Source organism: Drosophila ananassae, chromosome XL (genome assembly GCF_017639315.1).
Source record: "Drosophila ananassae strain 14024-0371.13 chromosome XL, ASM1763931v2, whole genome shotgun sequence".
NCBI classification, from domain to species: Eukaryota; Metazoa; Arthropoda; class Insecta; order Diptera; family Drosophilidae; genus Drosophila; species Drosophila ananassae.
In genome coordinates this window covers 4874046-4895787 of record NC_057931.1, presented here as the reverse complement: position 1 = coordinate 4895787, position 21742 = coordinate 4874046, and the positions used below count along the sequence as shown (strand labels likewise).

Sequence of the window (21742 nt, the reverse complement as noted above, 5' to 3'; positions counted from 1 at the left end):
GAAAAGTCGTAAAATATTATAGTCGACCCACAAAAAAAATATAGTCTTTATAGAGCTTATAGTTTTCTAGAATTTTAGAATAAAAGATATAATACCTGGTACTTTTCTAATTTCTTATTATTTTATATTATATTTTAAAGAAAAACATGTTCTAGAATAAAAATAGTCTTTAAAAAAATATATAATACCTGGTAATTTTCTAATTCTTATCATTTAAGATTATATTATAAAGAAAAACATGATATAGAATAAAAAGATTTTTTTTTTTTAATATTTAATACCTGGTACTTATCTTATTTTTATTATTTAACATAAGCAGTACCAGGTATTATATTATATTAAATTTTTTATTATTTTATTTAATTTATATTTTCTCTAATTTGTATTATTTAATATTGTACCTTAAAGAGTATCTATTTAATGAGTATCTCTTAGTCCAGCCCTTGAGTTATACTCTCCAAATTGTTGTTAAGTTGATTTTTTTATGGGTTTCGTTAGTTTGCAATGATTAATTTTTATTTGCATATACATATGCGGAGAGCGCACAGAAATTGCTATTGAAATTGCAAAAAGATACCCTCTAACTCGACATTTTCCAAGGTATATACTATTCCTTAGCAGTATTTTTAATATAATTTTTAGATAGGGTATGAGGAAAGTCTCTATTCCTTATACTGTTTTGTTGTTGCTTTACATAACACGTTTTAGCATTTCATTAAAGCAAAATTTTAGCTATGAATGCGCCTGCAGCAACAATAACTGACAATTCCAATTGACTAACACGTGGCGGAAAATGCGGAGGGGGTCGGGGGCGGAGGTGCAGATACTGGGCGGATGGTGCTAAACTACACCCACCCACACACGAACCACAGCGAGTATCTGTGAGCTTCTCCCACTGCAGTTGCAGAAGCACTAACAGGCGCCCAGAGCAGCCCAGTGCGTCGCCTGTAATCTTACCATCTTCCCAGCCAGATGGCCACAGTGGCGGTCACAACGGGAGCACTTGTTACTTTCAGTTGGGTTACTAAGATAATATTTGAATATAATAGATTTTATTTCTAGGATTTTTATAGGTGCTCATATTTTGTATCATACAAATATTTATTTAATTATTATTGCTTATATATATATTTATTATTTTTAGTGATTTTTATAGATTCTATATATTTTTTAGCCTTTTCAAGCTTCTTTTCTTTATTACTCAACAAAACACTAATAAGATTAACCCTTTTTTTAAATATTTTTTAAAAAAAAAGAGATAAAAACTCTCTAAAGTATTGAAATATTCAATTTTACTTCCAATCTAAAATTAAAAAAATCCTTCTAAGCCTTCTAAGAATATTTATATTGTATGTAAATAAACATAAGTCTTATAGCTTTTTTTAATCCCTTATCTTAAAAACCACAATTTAACAAAAAAAAACAACTTTTTAATAAAAACCTCTTAGAAAGTAACTCTTTTTAAAGCAAATCTCTTCCCTTTACCATTTCCTATTTACTTATCAGCTCTAGAATTTTAAATAATGAGTAATAATCTTTAAAAAAAAACAACTACATCTCATTAGGAATATTTATAGAATTATTATTAAAAATATGAAATTATAGCCCAGACAACAGGGCGTATGAGTAATATATTTTCAAAATTATTTCTTTATTAATTTCTTATTTTTCTCAGTGTATAATGTTAAGCTTAACTGGAATTCGCAGTTACAGGTTTATAATGTCCCCCAAAATATGCAGTTTCTGATTAGGTGTTTTTTGGCTAAAATTTATTTTAAGTTTTAAACTAAATTAAAATTGATTTATAACTTTGTAGAAAGTAATTCTTGTTTTAATCTCAATATTTGCATTTTAATGTTTTATTTTTTATTTCTTTTTTATTGCCGTTTGCTAATTTTCTAACCGCTGGTGTAAGTATCTGCATCTGCATCTGTGTATGTGTGTGTGTGTGTGTGTGTTAGCTTGCACTTTCTTTGGGACAATTTTTGGCACACTTTTGGGTGCCGCAGCTGCTGCAACAATTTCCATATGCCACTTGCTACCTCCCACCACCCACCACCCGCCATCTACCCTCCCTCTTCTATCCGCTTTTAATGCTCATTTTATTCCTTTATAAATTCGCTATTAGATGCCAACAGCGACGACGACGACGACGCCGACGACGGAGGCAGCGACGGCGGCGACATAGAACTTTTCTGTGTTGGAGAATCATTGTTGTTGTTTTTGTTGCTGTTGCCCCCAGTGGGTACTGTTGCCGCCGCTGTCGTTTCTATTGGAAGCTTTCGACCAATCAGCATCGAAATGACGAGATCGCCGGCGTATGAGAGCTCGGCATGATGCGAGTCAGTGTCTAAAAATAGCCCACTATACATTCTCTATAGCCCGATGTTTCACGAAGTGGAGCTCCAAAGCGTGCCGAAGGTGCACGAAGCTTTCGCTTTTTTACTTTTTTTGTTGTTTTTAGTTTTTTGCTTGGTTTTTTTTTTCGCTATTTTGCCTTTTCGCTTTCGGCGGACGCGTGGAAACGTGAGTGGGACAAACAAACTGAGTGTGAGTGCGGAATGAATGGCAATGAAACACAGCCGGTTCTCTCTTAGCCTCTCTCTTGGCCAGTCTATCTCTCTCTCTCTTTTACGCTCTCTCTCAAAGTTGCACAGTTTTGTTATTGTTTTCATTGCGTTTTTGTAGCCGGCGTTTTTTTTCTTATTCGTTTTTTGTTGTTTTTTTTTTGCTTGTATTATTTGTGTTTTATTGTCGTTTTGTTGTTGTTGTTGTTGGTGGTGGTGGTGGTGGTGAGCCGGTGTTCCGTTCCCAGTGATTAAAATGAAATTGTTGATTGATTGGCGAGCGAATTGCCACTCTACGGTACACAGGTAAGAACTCCTTCCAGCTCCTGGCACTGGACTTGGGCTCTGAGCTCTGTCACGTCGCTGCCCGCGTCTCTGCGTCTGTTACCGTTAGCTGATAACCGATAACCGATAGCGTTGGCAGAGGAAGAGAGAGAGAGGTAGAGAGGGAGCCTTATCAGAGTCATAAGTTGCCCTTGTTGTTGGTTTTTTTTGTTTTTTTTTTGTTGTTTTATGCAATAATTAAGTGTTTTTCTTTATCTTCTTCTTTTGCAACAATTTGTCATAATTTTTTATGATTTTTATGCTGACAGGTTCTTGTGATAACAAGAGATATGGAAAACTAAAGAAAAGTTTGAAAAGCAAAAGTATCTGAAAGATACAATCGATTTGAGGTTGAAACTAAGCCAAGCCGGCTGCGCATGCCGCCTAAGCTCCCACAAACGACAGAGATGCCGCCACCTGGCCACTGGCCAGAAAGAGAGGCACTGAGAGTCGTAAAAAACATTTTCAAGGTCACGGCGTCGCAGTCGACGTCGCTGCATTTCAAATGCGAATGCGTGTATGCAATAAGATTCCAATTCCAAGCATTCCCTGCGAACCAGAGAGGGAGAGAAAGAGAGTCAAACAGTATGATGTTGCAAGGAGGGCGGAGTGGTAGTGGTGGTGGTGGACTAGCGGAAAAAGTGGGTGGTGGCGAGGGCTGGGTCACAAGATTCGCAGGCAAAAAAAAAAAATAAAAAAAAATAGTAACTGATAAGCGGGCAATGCTTTTTTATTCCAAGATCCAAAAGTTAATCGATCGCCTGTCCGATTTGGCTTCTAATCTGTAGTGTTCTTCCGCTCACCTCCCCTCCCTCTTACCAAGTTCCATGCAAATTTTTTATTTTTTTTTGAAAAACTATTACCAAAAATTCAGTAGCCTTCTTGGCCCTCATTGCGAGAAAGGAGAATGTGGCAGAAAGAGAGAGAGAGAGGCAGAAGAGCAAACACACTCTCCTCTCCCACACACACACACGCACTTGATTTTCGGATATCTTCGCTGCCGTTCCGATTCCACTTCCACCGCTACTTCCATTTCGCAAGAGGCGTAGCTGAAAAGGGGTTGCCCCAGGATTACTAGATACTTGATATCTATAAGTAGGGTTCTTTAGTTTAATGATGAAATTTAAAAAGAAAACCTCTCTATATTGAAGAACAACATTTTTTTTTATTAAATATTAACATTAAAAAGTATATTATATAGAAATTATAAAAAATTATACTTAAAATACAAAAAATATTATAATTCAATCTTAAAAACAGTAAAGATTTAACCAAATAATATATTTTTTTTAGCAATTTATTTATTTATGGCCATAAAAAATGGCTTAAATGTCACTATCTGTTCTTAAACTCAAAAATTAAGTTCCATATTGTTAAATTAAAAACATTCAACTAAAAATAATACTATTATTTATTTTATTTAAGTCACTTTTTCTATATATTTTTGTACCTTACAATTTCTATCTTATCGTATTGATTTTTTGTCGCATTAAACTTTTATATTTTTTATCTCTGAAATCCCCACTGATATCTTCCAGATATCCATTCTGCCGGCGCCTCTGCCCAATGTTTGTGGTGTGTGTTTGTTTATTTGTTTGCCGCGGCCCATTCCCACACGTTCCTCAGGCTGACAGTGGGACAGACTGTGGGTCGTCGGTTGTTGTTGTTGTTTTTATTTCTCAAATCCCACCCCTTACCGTTCCATGCCGCCCCTCGGCCCAACCCCCTTTTCCAACTAGAACCCAACACACACACACACACAGACACATACAATCAATAGTGTTCTTATTAGATTTTATGGCGACGACTTAGAACGCTGGCAGAGGCAGAAACAACAACAATAATAACAAAAAACGGGGGCCGCGCCTTGGCCAGTTCCATTTCCGTTCGTTCTGTTCTCGGGGCATTAGAATCGCACGCCGAATGCCGTACGCCGTGCCACTGCCACTGTCGACGTCGACGCCGCCGCTGCCGCTGGCTGAAGCTTTAAGCGAATTTGAACGCTGCTCGAACTTTATTCAACGTGTTGGTCTCGTCGCGAGTACACTGAGGTACGGCCTGTCGAACAAGGTTGTGTCGTGTTGCGTTGAAAGTTACAAGTCCCCCCTAGTAGCTACTTCCCAGCTATTTATCTTTTTATTTTTGCCAACAAATAGCAAAAAACTGTAATGACTAAACCCCCAGAACCCCCCAAAACAAATCTATATCTTATAAAAACACATATATACTGAACACCCCTTCCAAATGAAAAATATAAATCGCGAATAAAATATTTCCAAAAAAAAAATCAAAATCAAAACAAAACCAGAGATCGTACAATATTTTTTTCAAGTGTTGAACAAAGAAAAAAAAAGTGCTTTAGCAACAAAACCAACAACAACAACTAAAATACCACAATGCCTTACCACAGCTTTACGCTTTAGTGTCACAAAAGTGTGTTTTTTTGTTAAAAAAATTCCTTTCGAAAAAAAAAAATATAGAAGGAAAAAAAAAGTGCAGCCTTTTTTCGAAAACTAAACCCCAAAACCCAAACAGGTGTCTGTCGCCTGGAAAACAGTGTTGGAAAGCGGTGTATGAAGCAAAGAGAGAGAGAGAGAGAGAGAGAGAGATACAATCCAGCAGGTGGAATCTTCCCCTAGGTAAGAATCTCGTGTAAACGAGAAAAGTACGTGACTTTTCTCACATGTTATATGATATGGAGAGGTATTCCCCGATATTGTACGGGGTTTCTGGGAAACTACATAGAAGTCCAAAGGGGGCCTCCACTGGTCAACTGGTCAACAGGTCAAGTAATAACCAAAATGGAATGCCATTCAGTGGGGAAATCTTTCCGTATTGGAAACTTTAATTCACCAAAAACTTAAGTAAACAAAGTAAATACGTAGAGGAATAGAATTCTACTAGAAATCATTCAATTCACGATAATAAACACTGAAAGAGCTCCATTGATTATATTTGTAGGGTATGTATGTTCGAGGAATTTTGTATTTTTTTGTAATGAATGATAGAGTATATACATTGTGTGTTTACATTTTTGGTAAATATTTAATTTGTAAAATAATAACAGATACAAAGATACATAGATACATTTGCCAACTCATCATTTAAGAGGCCAGAACACACACACACAGATACAAAGATACGAGCTACAAGGCACAGATACCAAGAGGTTAACAGGTGTTTTCTGCCTTTGCGCACTTCTTCATTAATCAGCTGCTGCACACACACACACACACACTAATACACATAGATATCACTCACACAGATACAAAGTAAAAGATACAGATACTGAAAGAACCATTGCCAATTGGATTTATGGACACTTTTTGGCGAAAATATCTCAACAAAATGCATTCATTAATAAATAATATTTTTATGATCCACCCCCCTCCATGGAAAACCATCCCTCATATATACATATATGTACGTGCCCCTTAAATATATATATTTATAGCAACCCCCTTAAATATATATATTTTTTTTTTCGCAATTCAGGCCGACAGAGGCCACCGAAAAGGACTTATCCCATTGCGCATTTTATCGCCGACAGTGAACAGTGAACAGTGAATTGCGGAAAATGCCACACCCCACCCCACTCCAGGGGCAACCCTCGGTACTCACTATACAATGTACAAGCTCTGTGGGGCCCCCCCCTTCATTGAAGAACTTAGAATTTCAGAACTCGGAACTGAGAACTGAGAACTCTTTCCCAGCCGATGAATGATGCCCATTGTTGGCAATCCGACAGACGAAGACGCAGTAGTTACAGTAACTTTTAGGGGGGGAAAGGGGGGGTGGATTAGGGGTGGCAGCCAAGGGGGTGAGAGATCCAGAAGTACCAGATCCAGATCCATGTCCAAAGGCGGCGTCACTCACAGGGAGCATCTAATGTTCCGAAAACAACAGAAGTTTGTATTTTCGGGACATGTGTGGAAGAAATACTTGACATTTGCCAAAAAATACACTACAAAAAATATAGTTAAAAGAATAAATAATTATATTTAAAATAAATCAAGGTTTAAGGTTTAAAAACCAAAAACAAAATGAAAAAAAAAAAAACAAATAGTTACTAAGAAGTTTTGAATTCTTCGACTTACTTTTCCAGTTATTACTTTATTATAACCCTCCCTTTTTTCTCTCAGTGTCTTGTGTATAAATTCAGTTACTATATTATTCAAAAAAAAAAAATAAAACAAAACAAGAAAAACAACAAAGACAACTGAACAGTCCGGGTCGGGCTAACGCCCAAATGGCGTTTTAAGCGCCCAAACAGCGAGTATAGTGCGCATTAATGAGGAGCTCCGGACTGTTTTTTTGGGGTCTAATGGGAGGGAGTTGGGCTTTAGTTTATGGCCTTGACAGGCTATCAGTGGGGCAGCCAAGCATATACCCATATACCCATATAACATCTGTATAATATCCCCATACCATCCAGCCAGCGAACCATCTCAAATCCATATTTTCGAGGCAATGAGGAGGAGATGCCTGTCAAAAAATTCAAAAACTGTCAGAGCTCTCCATTTGCTTGTGAATAATTTTTACAAAACAGAAAAGAAAAAACAATATTATATGAATGCACCATGTGTGTTGCTACCAAAAGCAATGAAAATTGTCACCGCAAACAAAAACTCAAATGTCCAATAGCCCCCATAGCCCCCAGTGCATGTGGCAGCGAATGTAAACATTTCAACAGATTTAACCAATAATCATGGGGGAGGGGCCCACCAATTGTTGCATCAACAAGTAAAGTAAAGTAAACTAAAGCTAAGGCTATAGCTGGTTGATGCAACCTGGCAGGTAGTCAGGGGCCAGGCACTATTAAGTTACAAGGACATTGGTCAAGAAATGGGCGCAGGACCTTTTGGGGAAAAACAATTTTAACTAGAAAATTCATTCAAATCGTTTGGTTTCTTGTTTATTTAGGTTAAACTAGTGACTAGTGACTAGTAAGCAGTGTTAAAACGTATTGAAACTAGTAACGAGTAAATATTAAAGAGTAACTAGTAAAAAAGAACTAAAAAATATAAGTGAACTGACAAAATATGATAGGAAAAAGGAAAAAAGTGGCACAACCTAAACAGGAATTAGTAACTAGTGACGAGAAACGAATAAAAAGCAAAGAGTAACTAGTAACAAGGACAAAACTTAAAGAACTAGTAACTAATAGCTAGTAAGAAGTAACGATTGAAGAGTAAATAATAACTAGTAGCTAGTAAAATATAACTACTTAAAGTAAACTTTCAGAAAATAATGGAAAAAATGGCAAAACTGACAGATACTTGATAGTAATTAGCAATTAGTGACGAGTAACGAATAAAGAGTAACCAGTAACTAGTAAAAAAAAGTAATTGGTAGCTAGTAACGAGTAGCGAGTAACTAGTAACCCCAACAATAGACATTAAATGATAAGAAATGGATAAAACTGCCAGAACCCTCCATTATCATAAGAAACCTTTCAAGTAAATAAAGAAAAAGCACAAAGACTACCATAACAAAATGAAACATCGAACAGACAAGCCAGCCAAGAAGCAGTCAGGCAATATTTGTAATCCCCAAAGGGAGAAAAAAGGGGTGAACCACTCGGTCTTAAGCCCAAACTGAACATCGAAGCCCGCATTTGTAGGCCGTGCAATCAGCTTAATTCGTTCAATTCACTTTTCAGCAAATTGATTAACCAATTGATGTTTGCTTCGTACTTTATTTCAGTCTCAGACTCGATTCCCATTCCCGTTTCCAATTCCCCAAAAATAAATTGTATTTCCATTCTCGATATCGCCCACGCGCTTTCTTTCTTTTTTTTATTTATATTTTATTTAAAATTTTGTATGCATTTGGGGTTTTGCTAACGAGTATTTTATTTATTTATATAAACTTTTTATATATATTCTTTCTATACATCCCAAAAATGAGTGTTAGTTAAGCTCGCCTTCGCTTTTTTATTTTTATTTTTTTTTTTATTGTGAGGAGCATCTAAGGGGGATCTGGGAGGGGCTGGAGCTGGAGCTGGTGCTGGCCAAAAGCCAAACCGGTTTGCCATTTGTCAACTTGTCGACAGTCGAAAATGCGAAGCCAGTAAGAGCTTCACAAATAACAATTCTCTTTAACTGAAACCGAGAGGAAACAGTCTTAGAATGTGAGCTTTGCGATCGAAACGACTAGGTAGTACTCTAGTTTTCTTCATTTTTAAAGGTTTTCAGGGAATTTATTCAAGCTTGGTCACTTTTTTTTAATTCTTTGGGAGTAAGACCACACTAATTTATCATTTTCTATATGTTTACATTTTTTGTATTCTTTTGTGGCAAGACCACACTTTTTCTTATGATTTTTTAGAAACGAACTATTAAATATACAATACCTGGTCACACTAATTGCATTCTTTTCGAGTAAGATCACACTAATTCGCATTCCTCCTCTAAAATTCTTGACCATCGCTATTTGTATTCGTAATCGCACTCTCTCTCATTCTTTCCTCCCAAATAAATGACTAAAAATTTTTTGGAAAAAAAAACCGTTTTCGTATAACCTTTGCCTTAACCTTTCCTTGGCCCTCCCCCCCTACCTACTCCCTCCCCCTCTCCACCTCCCACAGCTGCCCCAAAGCCCGCCCTATCTCTTCCAGTCTTAATTTTTTTTTTCTCAACATTTGTTTGTTGTTTGTATTTATTGTTTAAAATTCATCACGAATTTTATTTTTGTTGTGCGTTCGTAGTTGTTGTTGTTTTGTCGTGTACAGACTTTTTTCTGTTTTTTTTTTTGTTAATTTTTGTTTCATTTTTGTGCGCTTCGCAGTCAACGTCGCTGCTTTTCGCTGCTAACCTTGAGGCACATTAAATTTTTGTTTTTGGATTTTACGACTGTTTCTGATTCGGTTTCTTCTTATTTTCCCAAAAACAACAATAAAAAAAATCATATAAAGTAATAACAAAAATAAGGAAAACACAAGAACAGCAGTTACTTTGAAGAATAAAAAAAAAAAGCTAAAAAAAGTTCAAGAAGTGGGATTATAACCATATGGATGGGGAATATGGTATTCTAGGGTATATTTTGTATTAAATTAATACTTATTTCGTTATTTTTTAGTAGAATTCCATTTAAATTTAGAAAATCGAATAAAATTTGTATGCTTGCTAGAACCAGTTGAGAATTTTAGAAGGAAACAAAAGGAAAAAGTTAAGCAGGAGTTGGAAATCTTGATTTTATTTGTTAGTTTTTTTTATATATTTATTTTTTTTTAATTTTAATTTTTATTTTAATAAAAAAAACTAAAGAAATATACATATTTCCTTTTTTCTTAATGATTTTTTTTATTTTTTCTCTTTTTTTTTATTGTACTTTTTTCCTATTTCCTTTTCTCTTCTGTTTTTCTATTCTCTGTGTGTTTTTGTAGATTTTTCGGGTTTGTGGCTTTGTAGATACATTTACGGATACGGATACATTCACATGTACATCTAACAGATACAGATACAGATACAGATACGTGTGCGTCTAGGTCTATGCCTAGCATGTCTCGTCTATATATCATTATTTTGTGTTTCTGTTGCTCCAAAAATTACTTAATTGCAGCCATATGTGAGACCGATCCAAACCCCTTCTGACCCGCCTCTGACCCCTTCTGGCCCCCACAGTTTCCCCAATTTTTCGTTTTTCGTTTTATTTTATTTATTTTTATTTTTTTTGTTGTTTTTTGTTTTTTGGCTAAACTGGAAATGTGTCGTCGTTGGTTTTGTATCTACGCATTTCTTGGCCGGCTGTAGCCTGTATCTTTGTATCTAAGTATCTTTGTATCTGAGCATGTGTGTATCTAATTCTAATTTATTTTTGCCAAAAAAAAAAAAAAAAAATAGAAAAAAATAAATAATAATAATGAGAGGCCCCCAAAATTCGCTATTCCTTCTGCCACCCCTCCCCCCCTTTCTCCGTCTCTGGTTTTTCGACTTTTATTTATTTATTTATTCTATTCTCTTGCTATTTCTGTTTCTTGTTCTTTCTCTGTGTCTGCTTTGGCTCTTGCTTCTCTTTATTTTATTTATTTTTATTTATTTCTTTTTTCTTTTTTTTTTTATGTGCTGATCAATAAATTACGTTCCGTTGACATGTCACCCCCTTTTTGGCACCACCACCCCCTCGGCAAAAATACACGCACCACCCCCTCATCCTCCTATCATTCTGTACCCCCCCTCTATCCCTGTCTCTGTCTCTAAATCTATCCATCTCACTTTTTCGGTCATTTGAATTGCAGTCGACGCTGGCGTTACGCTCTGCTGCGTTTTAATGGCCCAAACCGACAGGGAGGGGGGCGATGGGGGGGGGGACAATAAAAAACTATAAAAAACGAGAGTGCCCAAAAAGGGGTATCTGAGGGGGTGGGTGGTGCTTTTTTTTTTACTTTTGCTTTCATTGCACGTAAGCCCAGAATCGAATAAAAAATCAAAAAAAAAAAATTCCAAATCCGAAATTCAAATACAAAATTGAACTTGAAATGCTGATGGCCCAAAGGCTGAAAAATCAGTTAGTGGATTCTCACGCTTGCCAAAAAAGTAAAAAAAAATACACAAAAAACACAAAAATCATGCTTGCCAGCCCTCTCAGACAAGAAGGTATAAAGATGGGCTTCCATACGTGGGCTAATAAAAAAAATATAAAAAAAAAACAACAAAAAAGTTTAAAAACTTGTCTAGAGTGGCTTGTAAAGTTGTGGGCGTGGCCATGTTCAAATGTGTTTGCCCTCAATGCCCCAATAAGGTAGAATGTGCCATTAGAAGTTTGAAAAATTCAAATAAATACTTGATTTATGGAGGTTTTTGGGTAAAAACTTAAAAAAAAGCAAAGGTGGGTTAAGTAAAGCTTTAGGTTTTAAAAGAAAAATTTAATAATTGGTAAGAATAATAATAATCTAAATAAATAAACTTAAAACAAATGGCAAAAAAGAAAAATAAAGCGGACAAGCGGACAAGCGGACACGCGGACAGTCTAATAATAGGATAAAAATTTTAAAAAATTACAAAATTGCTTAATAAAATATATTATATATAGAAAAAATACACTATAGAAAAAAATAGATAGTCAAGCAGGAAGAAGAATAAACGGACAAGCGGACACGCGGACAGTTTAAAATCAAAATAAAAACTAAAAAAATGACAAAATTGTATTAAAAAAATGAGTAAAAAAGAAGCTAATGCTAAAACTAATAAACTATTAGGAAAAAATAAAAAGAAATAGACAGTTGAGAGGGCAGACGGACAAACGGACAAGCGGACACACGGACAAGTTTCTCAAAAAATAAGAACAAAAAACTGCACTTCCCTCGAAAATTTGATTACCAAAACTGCATTACGACCTTGAAACCGAAATTAAAAGAGTAAGAAACCCAAGCTCATCAGCTTTTTGGCCAAAAATAAGGGTCTTCAAGGGCAGAGTCATAAACATTAGCAGCCAAGCTGCCATTTCATTCCCTGGGAGCCCCCCATCCGATATCTTTTGGAGCTTTTTTGGGATTCTTTTCGGCCCGAAAAGACAAATGGCCGGGGCAGAAAGTCATTAGATCTGAACTCGTATACGAATACATATCCAAATCCGAAACCAAATCGGGGTACACTGTGTTAATGACTTTCCGCTGCGATGGGCAGAAAAAAAAATAATAAAAAAATACATTTTTTTTTTTGGTTGAATGTCGGTGTTACGCTTTTTGATCCATAAAATCAGACACTAGAAGAGATGAAAAACTCTCAAATAATAGAATATAATGATTAATAATAGAATAATAATAACATTTCGCATCTTAATTATATAACAATTAAAAGAGAACGGATGAGGGGTTAAGTGAAGGTTACTTAAATATGGGAAAATTTCGGGTTCGGGTTTATATATCATTTTTCCTTTTCTTTTTTTTTGTGAGTATCCCCCCCCCCCCCTTGTTTTGTGAGACAGAAATTATTCATAATTTACTTAAAACAAAGAAAAATTTGACAAAAACAAATTGCTGGCTGGAAAATTGGATTGTTAAGTGAGTTTTTTTTTCGCTTTTTTTTTGATTATTTATTTTTGTCAAGGTCACTGGAACAAGCTGAAATAATTTGTCACCTCTCTGGGATGCGATTTCAAATTCATTGCGCAATAAAAAATTTAAAAAAAAAATAAAGTAAATTAAAAATAAAAATCTGGAATTTTTAGCATAACAGGTAAAAAAAAAGAAAGAAAGACAGACATCTGGTGGAGAAGCGTGCCAGGTTTTGGGGATTTCAATAAAAAGGCAACAAGGGTTAATTGTTTAAAATTAAAAAAAAATAAAATAAAATACAAGCCAACAAGCTTAAAAAAAATATATATAAAAAATAATTATGAAGAAATATCTTCCCTAAATGACTTTCTATTTTTTTTTCGGAAATCTTTCTCATAAAATGCATCATTTTGTTGGCCTTTTTTTCCGATTTTTTAATCCATCAATCATTGATTGATGGCTGCATCATTTGTCTGCAATCCTCCCCTCCCCTCCCCTCTTTTGGAGGTGTGAATTTTTTGGTTTTTTATTCGTTTTTTGTGTTCATTGTTTATGCCCCTTCCTCGTCGTTGGCTTAACTTTGAACTTCAGACCAACAACAGTGCCACACAGTGCCTTGTAGCAATCAACTTCACCTTGTTCAAGGTCCGAAAAAAAATAAAAATACAAAAAAAAATAAATAAAATAATACACAATGAGCTTGGAGGTAGTCGATTTGCATAGGGAAATTGAATGTTTGGCCAATCCGTTGGATAAAAGTGATAAATGAGCATCAGATTTGAGAGGATTTAAGAAGAAACTTCCTCTTAAAAAAGTAACAAATAAAAAATAAATAAAAAGAGTAAATAAACAAGAGATGGTTGAACCCATCCAGTAATAAAAAAAAAGACTAAAATCAAAGAAAGTCAAGGGTTAAACGGCAGTCAAGGGCTTCCCCTGATTTTGAGGGGGGGCCTCCATCACCTACACATTCCAAGCCCCAATTCGACCAGCTCTATTACAGTGGCTGCTCGTTAAGGGCTACTTTTAGTTTCAAATTTGCATTTTAAGAAGAAAATTATAATAGTTCCGAAAAACTATAATTAAAAGTTTCTAAAATATTTGAGTTATTACTGTTTTTAAGGGGGTAATTAAATAAAAAGTATTTAAAGATCTAAAGTTCAGTTTTTAAGTTAAACCTTAGTAGTTAAGAATATATTAAATGTAATTTTTTAGTATATACTTAATATTTTACCAAAAAATAACAAAACAATTTAAAAAAAATAAAAAAAACGTATTTCTTTAAAGGTTAAATGAAAAAAGAAATCTTACTTGGTTTTTTAATACTTACTGTTAATTATTCTTAATTTTATTTAAAAAAAATACTAAAGTAAATAGTTTTTTATATAAATAACCAAAAAAAAACCTCCTAAGCTGGAGTCGAACTCCAAACCATTTCTTATAACTGTTATATTTTCTTTATTGGAGTGCCCACTGTACTTCCAATTGGTTTGTTACGTACAGTTACGTTGGCGTCTGCACTTCCGTGGCTTATACTATAAGCTCATATCTTGTGGCTTAAGAAACCGGCCCACACAACAAGTCGAAGTCGAAGTCGAAAGCACCTCACCCCCACCCACTCCGGGCCAACTGCACGTGGGCTGCACTTTTGAGTTACCAAGATAGCTGGTGGTTGAAAATATATGTTTTTTTTTTTTCGGTGGTGCCCTGGTGGCCATATGGTGGGTCAGGTCACAACAGAGAGAGAGAGAGAGAGAGAGAGAGAGTGGTATAGTGGTGACCTTCTGCCGACATTGGGCGCGTTCCAGGAAATGGCATTAGTTCTCCTTGTGGCTTCCTTTCTTCTATGGGTCGCTTCTAGGTGGCTCCCTCTATCCTCCTGCTAATCATATTAATGCAGTGGGCGCCCGAGGGCTTGGCCCAAAAGGTTTGGCTTTCGCTTCACCCACCTTGCCACCACCAGCTATCTCTTTCGGGCATTCCCGGTTTTGTGTCATCACTTTCGCTGCTGCATATCGTGTTTTATGGGTCACCTTCTCCCTCTCCCCCCCTCTCTCTCTCTCTCTTATTCCTTTATTCTTCTTTTCTATGTTTTTGTTTTTATTGTTGTTTTTTTTTTGGGTCATGTCCGTTGTCCAGCCAAACAGAGAGAAAGAGATAGAGAGGGAGAGAAGGAACTGGTAATGTGATCTGGCCAGGAAGTCCGGCGGGAATCCATTTTAATAGCTTCTTCTTCTTCCTCTTCCTCTTCCTAACGGGCCAGGGTTGTCACCTCAACATGATAGTCGAAGGTCACCAAGAAGAACTATAAACCACTTTGTTTATACCTCTTCCTCAGTAATAAAATAATATTTTCACGATCAGCCAACTATATCTTTCTGTCTCTGGGGGTACGATATATATATGATATATTTCTATTAGTTTCTATTTTTAGCAAAGCTACTTGGCAACACTAGTTGTGTGTGTTTTCGTGTTTTTTTCGCACAATATGGACTCATTAGCACAAGACCCAAATAAAAAAAAGGCGAAAAAAATAAAAATAAAATAAAATAAAGAGCGACTCTGGCCTGAACTCGAACCCAAAAAAAAAAAAAAAGTAAAACTCAAACACCGAGTCGGTCCAAGTTCCGTGCCCCGTTCAACTAATTAATTATGCCCCTGCAACGTCATGGGGGTGTAAAATATATATAATTTGCATGAGCCCCTGGCCCTGTCTGTCTGATAATGTATTTCGAGCTGGTTCTCTGTTTTTTTTGTAGTCTTTTTTTTTTGAGTAATTGAGTCGAAAGAAATTTGCATTGTATTTAGTTACACACGCACATGGGTCGAATGTATCTGAGGGATACATTAGCATGAATATCCGCAGCATAGAACAGCTGGTGACCCCGACAATGGGGTGATTACTCCAATACAGAAATATATGTCTCTGATAAGTATATATTATATCTCTAAGAACTATTTAAGATCTTGACTTCCTTGTTAGACCGCAAAGTAGTCTTCTGAAAAGCGGGTGACCCCGATCGCATGCAGCCAAGTGTGTGGTGACCCCGTCGATGGTCACCAGTTCGTTGACATTCGCCAAAAAAAAATCAGCTTAAGAGATAATTAAAACGAAACCCTGTTGCCAAATATGCAAAATTATATAATTATGATAAGAAAACATTGCAAAAGTTGCTTTTCTTGTACAACATTTTTTAAAGCGTTTCTTTGTCGAACTTGTCTCTGATAATATGTACTTTTTTATATTCTTTTTCTTGCTTGTGTGTTTTTTTTTTTCTTTCTGGGATATATTGTATATTATTTTTGTGGGTTTCGGGCTTCGTGTATGCGCGTTGAGATATGCAAATTAGCTTTGGCCTTGGCGTGGGCGTTAAAAGCTTTCTGTTCTGTTCCAGCGAGTATGTTTGTGTGGATTTCAAACTTCGTTACACTTAGCTGCTCTGAGTAGAAGTTGATAGCCGGTCGATATATTTATCCAGGGGTCTCTTGCATTAGTCAGAGTCAGAGTCAGAATCAGAGAAAAGTAAAAGAAAGACATCTCTCCTGGGTCTGACACGCTGACCGATTTGAGGAAAGATTTCCTGACCATTCCCATTCCCGAATACGTCGATACTTTCGAATGAATGGCCATAAGTCTTTGGTTCAGAATAGGAATAGGAATCAGAATTGGCAAAAGCATTCATAAATTATTCAAAGCAAATCGGAGAGAAATAAAAGAAAAATAGCAATTTGGCCTCTTTGGTTCATTGGCATTTCATTTGCCATATTCACCATTAGCCACTTCCCACTCCTCTCTTTCTACATATACTATATATATATATATATTTTTTTTTTTAATATTATTTTTCAACTTCCCATTCACGCACACCTCACCATTCATTAGTCGAAACTAGTTTCTCTTTAGTATTTGTACTCGTCGACTCTTTTGTTTGTTTCCACACACAGTTCGGACTCGGATATTTCTACTTCTCTGCCTCTATTTATTTTAGTTTGTATTTCCGAGCTTTGTTTCTGCTATGCTAATTAGCAATCGAAACAAACCCATCCGAACCTCCATTTAAAACAATAAGCAATTCATTTGGAATTCAAAATAAATTAAAATATCATAAAGCCCCCGCAACGACCAAACAAACAAGCAACAAAAACTCAAAAAGTACAAGAAAAAAAAACCTCACCAATCAAAAATATTTCTGGTCTCCCTCCCCTATTATCATAATCATATTGATGGTGAGGCGTAACCCCGCATTTATTCAACGTTAATTGAAGTATTTGAAGAATTTTCCTCAAAGAGGTTGTAGAAAGGGTAAGTTCTTAGCAGAAGCTGCCACACAATGTACGGCTGAAAGAAAAGAGAGTTAAGATTGTTTGACTTTTAGTTTAGATTCTTTAAGATGCTTCTTTGAACTCATTGCTTTCAAGATAGGTATTAGATACTTTGAGTTTTTAGTAGGCGCTGCCATACAATGTACGGCTGAAAGAGAAGAGAATGTAGATTGTATAACTCTAAAGTACTTATTTGCAATTAAAGATTATCCATATTTTGTAGTTCCAACTTGTTGTATAAGTTCGTTTTGGGATTTTATGAGCTGAACCTTTGAAACGTACTTTATAGACTTTGTATGTTTATTTTTTGACTCACTTGACTTGTGACCCCACCTCAAGATACATTATAGTCTTCTTACTTTGTTGCAAGACAACAAATTCTTTTCCCCAGACTCCCTATAAAGTCGATTGTTCCAATTTAATGTTGTTTTTTGTTGAACGATAAGATCTCCCTCGCATCCAGATCGGATGTGAACATGCCCGGGTATATGCCTGTAATTCTAGTATCCATTTCTGTTGCATTGTCAGCATTAATTTGCAACTGAAAAGCGGCGACATTGAAGCGACAACTACACAATTATAGTAGAAACAAAAACAAAAAAAAAAAAAGCAACAGTGCTGACACGACCGATCGTCAAAGTGCCACGCCCATGCGATACGATTCTATCCGGGCACATGCCCCGGCGGTCACTTTTCAATTCAATTACCGACTGCAAGTTAATCAATCAATCAATTACTGTAATAATGACAAAAGCGATTTGAACAGAATAGCAGGCGGCGGCGCCTCGAAAAGATCATCAGCCCCATCCTCTCCAGTCATAGTGTCTACCCACCAAGCACCTACCACCTACCACCTAGCACCTAGCACCTAGCACCTATGTATATGTCGCCCCTGAAGGTTGGATCTCCCCCTCACTTTATTTGACCGAATTTACGGCCGGACATTTACATAGGCATTTTATGGCTTTCCAAGTGGCAGTTCCCAGACCATACCCCTACCCCTTGATACATATAAAATGCTTGAATAAAAAATATATTCTATATATTCTCGGTCTCGGTCACCATGTGAAGGCTCTTCTCAGGTGGCAAATAAATTTCGTTGAATTTCTTTTGTTGAAAGATCAAAGCGGGAACAAAGAGCCAACGATTTATTGAGTTGGGGGCCTAAAAATTTTAAGTATTTTGAGGGTCTCTGGCTAGTAATGTGTTTATTTTGCTTAGTTTTATATATTTTTTTTGGATTAAGTAAGAGATTTACTTCAAATAGTCTTGGTTTGAGGGTTACAACTCATCAGATTGATGCTTTTCTGTAGATATTTTCATTACGATTAATTTCGATAAAAAACTATCGATTGTTTCGATAAATTAGTGAAAGTTAGGGAACAAAAATGTTAGATATTTTGACATTCCGGCCACTAAAGTGTATTTATTTTGAGATATTAAGTTGAAATATTCTTGTTTTAAGAGTTCAAACTCATCAGTTTGGTGATTTTCTGTAAATATTTTCATTTCGATTAATTTCGATAACTTCGATAGGTCTCTAAGATTAATTGTAGTTTAAAATCCCACAGATTATAGCTTATTATTGTATAAAAAAGTATATTTATACATTTTTACCTGAAAAGAAAACCTAAAAATATAAACCTATCGATTATTTCGATAACTCTCGAGTGCAAAACCCCGCCGAGGCTAATTACCTTTAATTTTATTGATCACCTTGGAGTAATCGGTTTAATTGGGTTAATTGTATTGGCTGTGATAGGGTTATCAAATGGATTTCATACGGATTTTTAGCCAATTCCTAGAACGATCCATGGGTGGATCGTATGGGGCGATTGGAAAAGTGCATCAGGCTGGTGCAAATATTTAAGAAATTGTTCATCTAACTGAGTCACGGTCAACTTGCTGAGGTGTTTGGCACTCTCTGTGGTTAAAAGTATTACTTATAGAAGGGGGGAAACTCAGCCACAAAAATGAAAAAAAAAAATATAAAAAAAAATCAGCAAACAAACAAGCACACGATAATTGGCGTTCATTATCAATGGACAAATACAAATACAAATACAAGTACAAGTCAATCCAAAAAAACCCTTTAAAAAAAAAGAGGGGGGGAAGAGCAGACATTAAAGGGGGGTCTCTGTTAAAACCAGACACGACGACGGAGACTTCAAGCGGAAATCCAAAAACGCAACTTCCAACGCCGAGTCGGAGAGTCTTTTTGGGCATGGAACTTCCCGTGTGGCGTGGAACCTTTTGATTGCCCCTCTGCAATTATGCCGAGGTACTTGTCTCAGTGCCTCCCCCCCTCTCCCTCCTTTTAACTCTTTATAGACCCCCCCTTACATGTGTGTGATGTGCTTTTGTAATGACTTTTTAATGGTCTATGTGTACTTTGCCACCAAAATTGGCCAGGTCGGTCGGGGCTAATCAATATTAAACACGACAGTGCGACTTGTCGGAGTCGGAATCGGAATCGGAGTGAGCACTCCCCCCTCTGTGGGTCTGTTGGGCATTATGGCCATATCTTATCGCCGGCAAGACCTTCAACTTACAACACATCTGAGAGCCAAAAAGTGAGCTGCAAACCGGAAGCATTAGAAGCCCCAGACTTTTGAAACAAAGCACGAAGAATTCAGTGTGAAAGAGTATAGTCTTTTGTAACTCCGTTGAAGGTCGAAAAGTTGGGGTCTAAAGCTTCCCCCCTCTAACGGCCAAGAGCGGCAGCCACGCCCTGATCTCTCTGATTACCAGTACCAGGAAGGGCCCGGCCATAAATCAGTTACATTCCGGGTGCCCTGATGCTTCCCTTTAGCCTGGGGCCAAAAAAACAAACATTAAAAACAAAACGTATAATTTTTAGACAAAAAAAAAACTAGAAGAAGATACAAAAACAGCTGTAATAATTTTAAGCCTATTGATTGCAAAGTCTATTAGTAAAAAAATATAGAAAAAAAAACTGAAAAAAAAGGTTTAATTAGCGTTGCATAATCCCATAACTACAGTTTCTTTTTAGGAATATTTAATTTTTTAGGAAGCTACCCTTTTTTATAGTTTTCTAAACTATTTTTAGATACTCTAAACTATAAGGCTTAAAAATAAATAATTAAATATTATGTTTTTTAAGGTCTTAGGTATGTTTTTTAATAATTTATTACTTAAACCTTTTTTTAAATAAAGAGATTTTTATTCCAGATGTTAGATTAAAGTTTATTTTGTTAATTTCTGTTTGAAAATATATATTGCTTGGTTAAAAAAATACTTTTTAAAATAATTTTAATTTTTTTTTAATTTTTTAATATATTTTTTTATATAAAAACTTTTAAATAAAACATAGAATATAGTTTTCTTTGATTTTCCATAAAAACTCTAAAAACTGCTAGGCTTGATATGTTTTAAGGTGTTAGGTTGCTTTTAAAATATAAATAAAATATAAATATTAAAGTTTCTTTTATTTTTTTTACATAAAGACATTTTTTAGATTTTTTGTATATGTTTTAACTATTATTTTCTTAAATAATCTTAAATCTTAAATAAAACTACTCCCTAGCTAGCCCTACAACTCCCTTATTCCTTCTTTGATCTTAAATCAAATAAAGTCTCTGGAAACCAATCTCTAGAAATAAAAAAATTAATAAATAATATCTAAGCCCTGCTAATTTAAAGATTAATAACCAAACTAATTAGCATATGGGTCTTCCTTTAAACCCAAAACCCATAATTATACTTGATTTGGTCTTAATTATTTGAATTAAAAGGTTTTCTGGTGTTTCTATTGTTGATTAAGCCCCAAGGTCAGGATAAGAGGGGTTTTTTTTTTTTTTGGCAGTTTCCTTAATTTGAATGGCGCCTGGGTAGGGAAATAAAAAAATAAAATAGGTGCACTTCCAATTGGACTTTGGTCGATTGGCGGCTTGGCGGCTAATTAAGCGATTATTTTCGGTTTTTCTGGCACTCAAGTGTGATTTATGTGTCGGACGTTAGTCCCACGCAATGAACCAACCGATTTCGATTCGATTCCGCTTCATATATATCTAGTCTATATGTGTAGTGTATATAGTGCACAGAGGTCAAATTCTAAATTCTAATTGACAAAAGAGCGGCGCACAGTGGGTCAAAACGAGCGTCCGCCTGGCACACTGCCATACTATTTGATTCATTCAGCTACTGGGCATCTTGGCCCTCCTTTCCTTTTCCCCCCAATAGATTAATGAAATTAGACAATCAACATCAAGACTCTCAAGTGGTTGGAACACAAAATGCCCCAACAACTTGAGAGAACCACTTAATTAAATAATTTTTAATGTGTCTCCACCTCGTTGAGTGCCAAAAAAATATATGTATATTTATTTTTTTACTACTATTATAGAGCAGCTGTCGTTGGTTAATTGCTGCTCCTCTCCTCCCCCCTAGAGAGAGTCATTAAGAATCATACTAATTGCCTTCTATATATAGATACTGCCCAGATATACTCTCCAGATCTCAGAGTGCATCCAGTCAAGGTCATCTCCATTCAGATTCCCATTCGATGTTG

At 35.7% G+C, this 21742-nt stretch overlaps 1 protein-coding gene across 1 annotated transcript in view; it reads left to right on the top strand.

Moving 5' to 3' along the window:
• The first annotated feature begins 4759 nt into the window (after positions 1 to 4759).
• Positions 4760 to 21742, top strand: part of LOC6503513 (activating transcription factor 3) — a 39951-nt gene continuing 22968 nt past the window's right edge. Inside the window, exon 1 of the mRNA XM_032452866.2 lies at positions 4760 to 5530. The gene's annotated coding sequence lies outside the window, so the exon portion shown is untranslated. The remainder of the gene's footprint in view (positions 5531 to 21742) is intronic.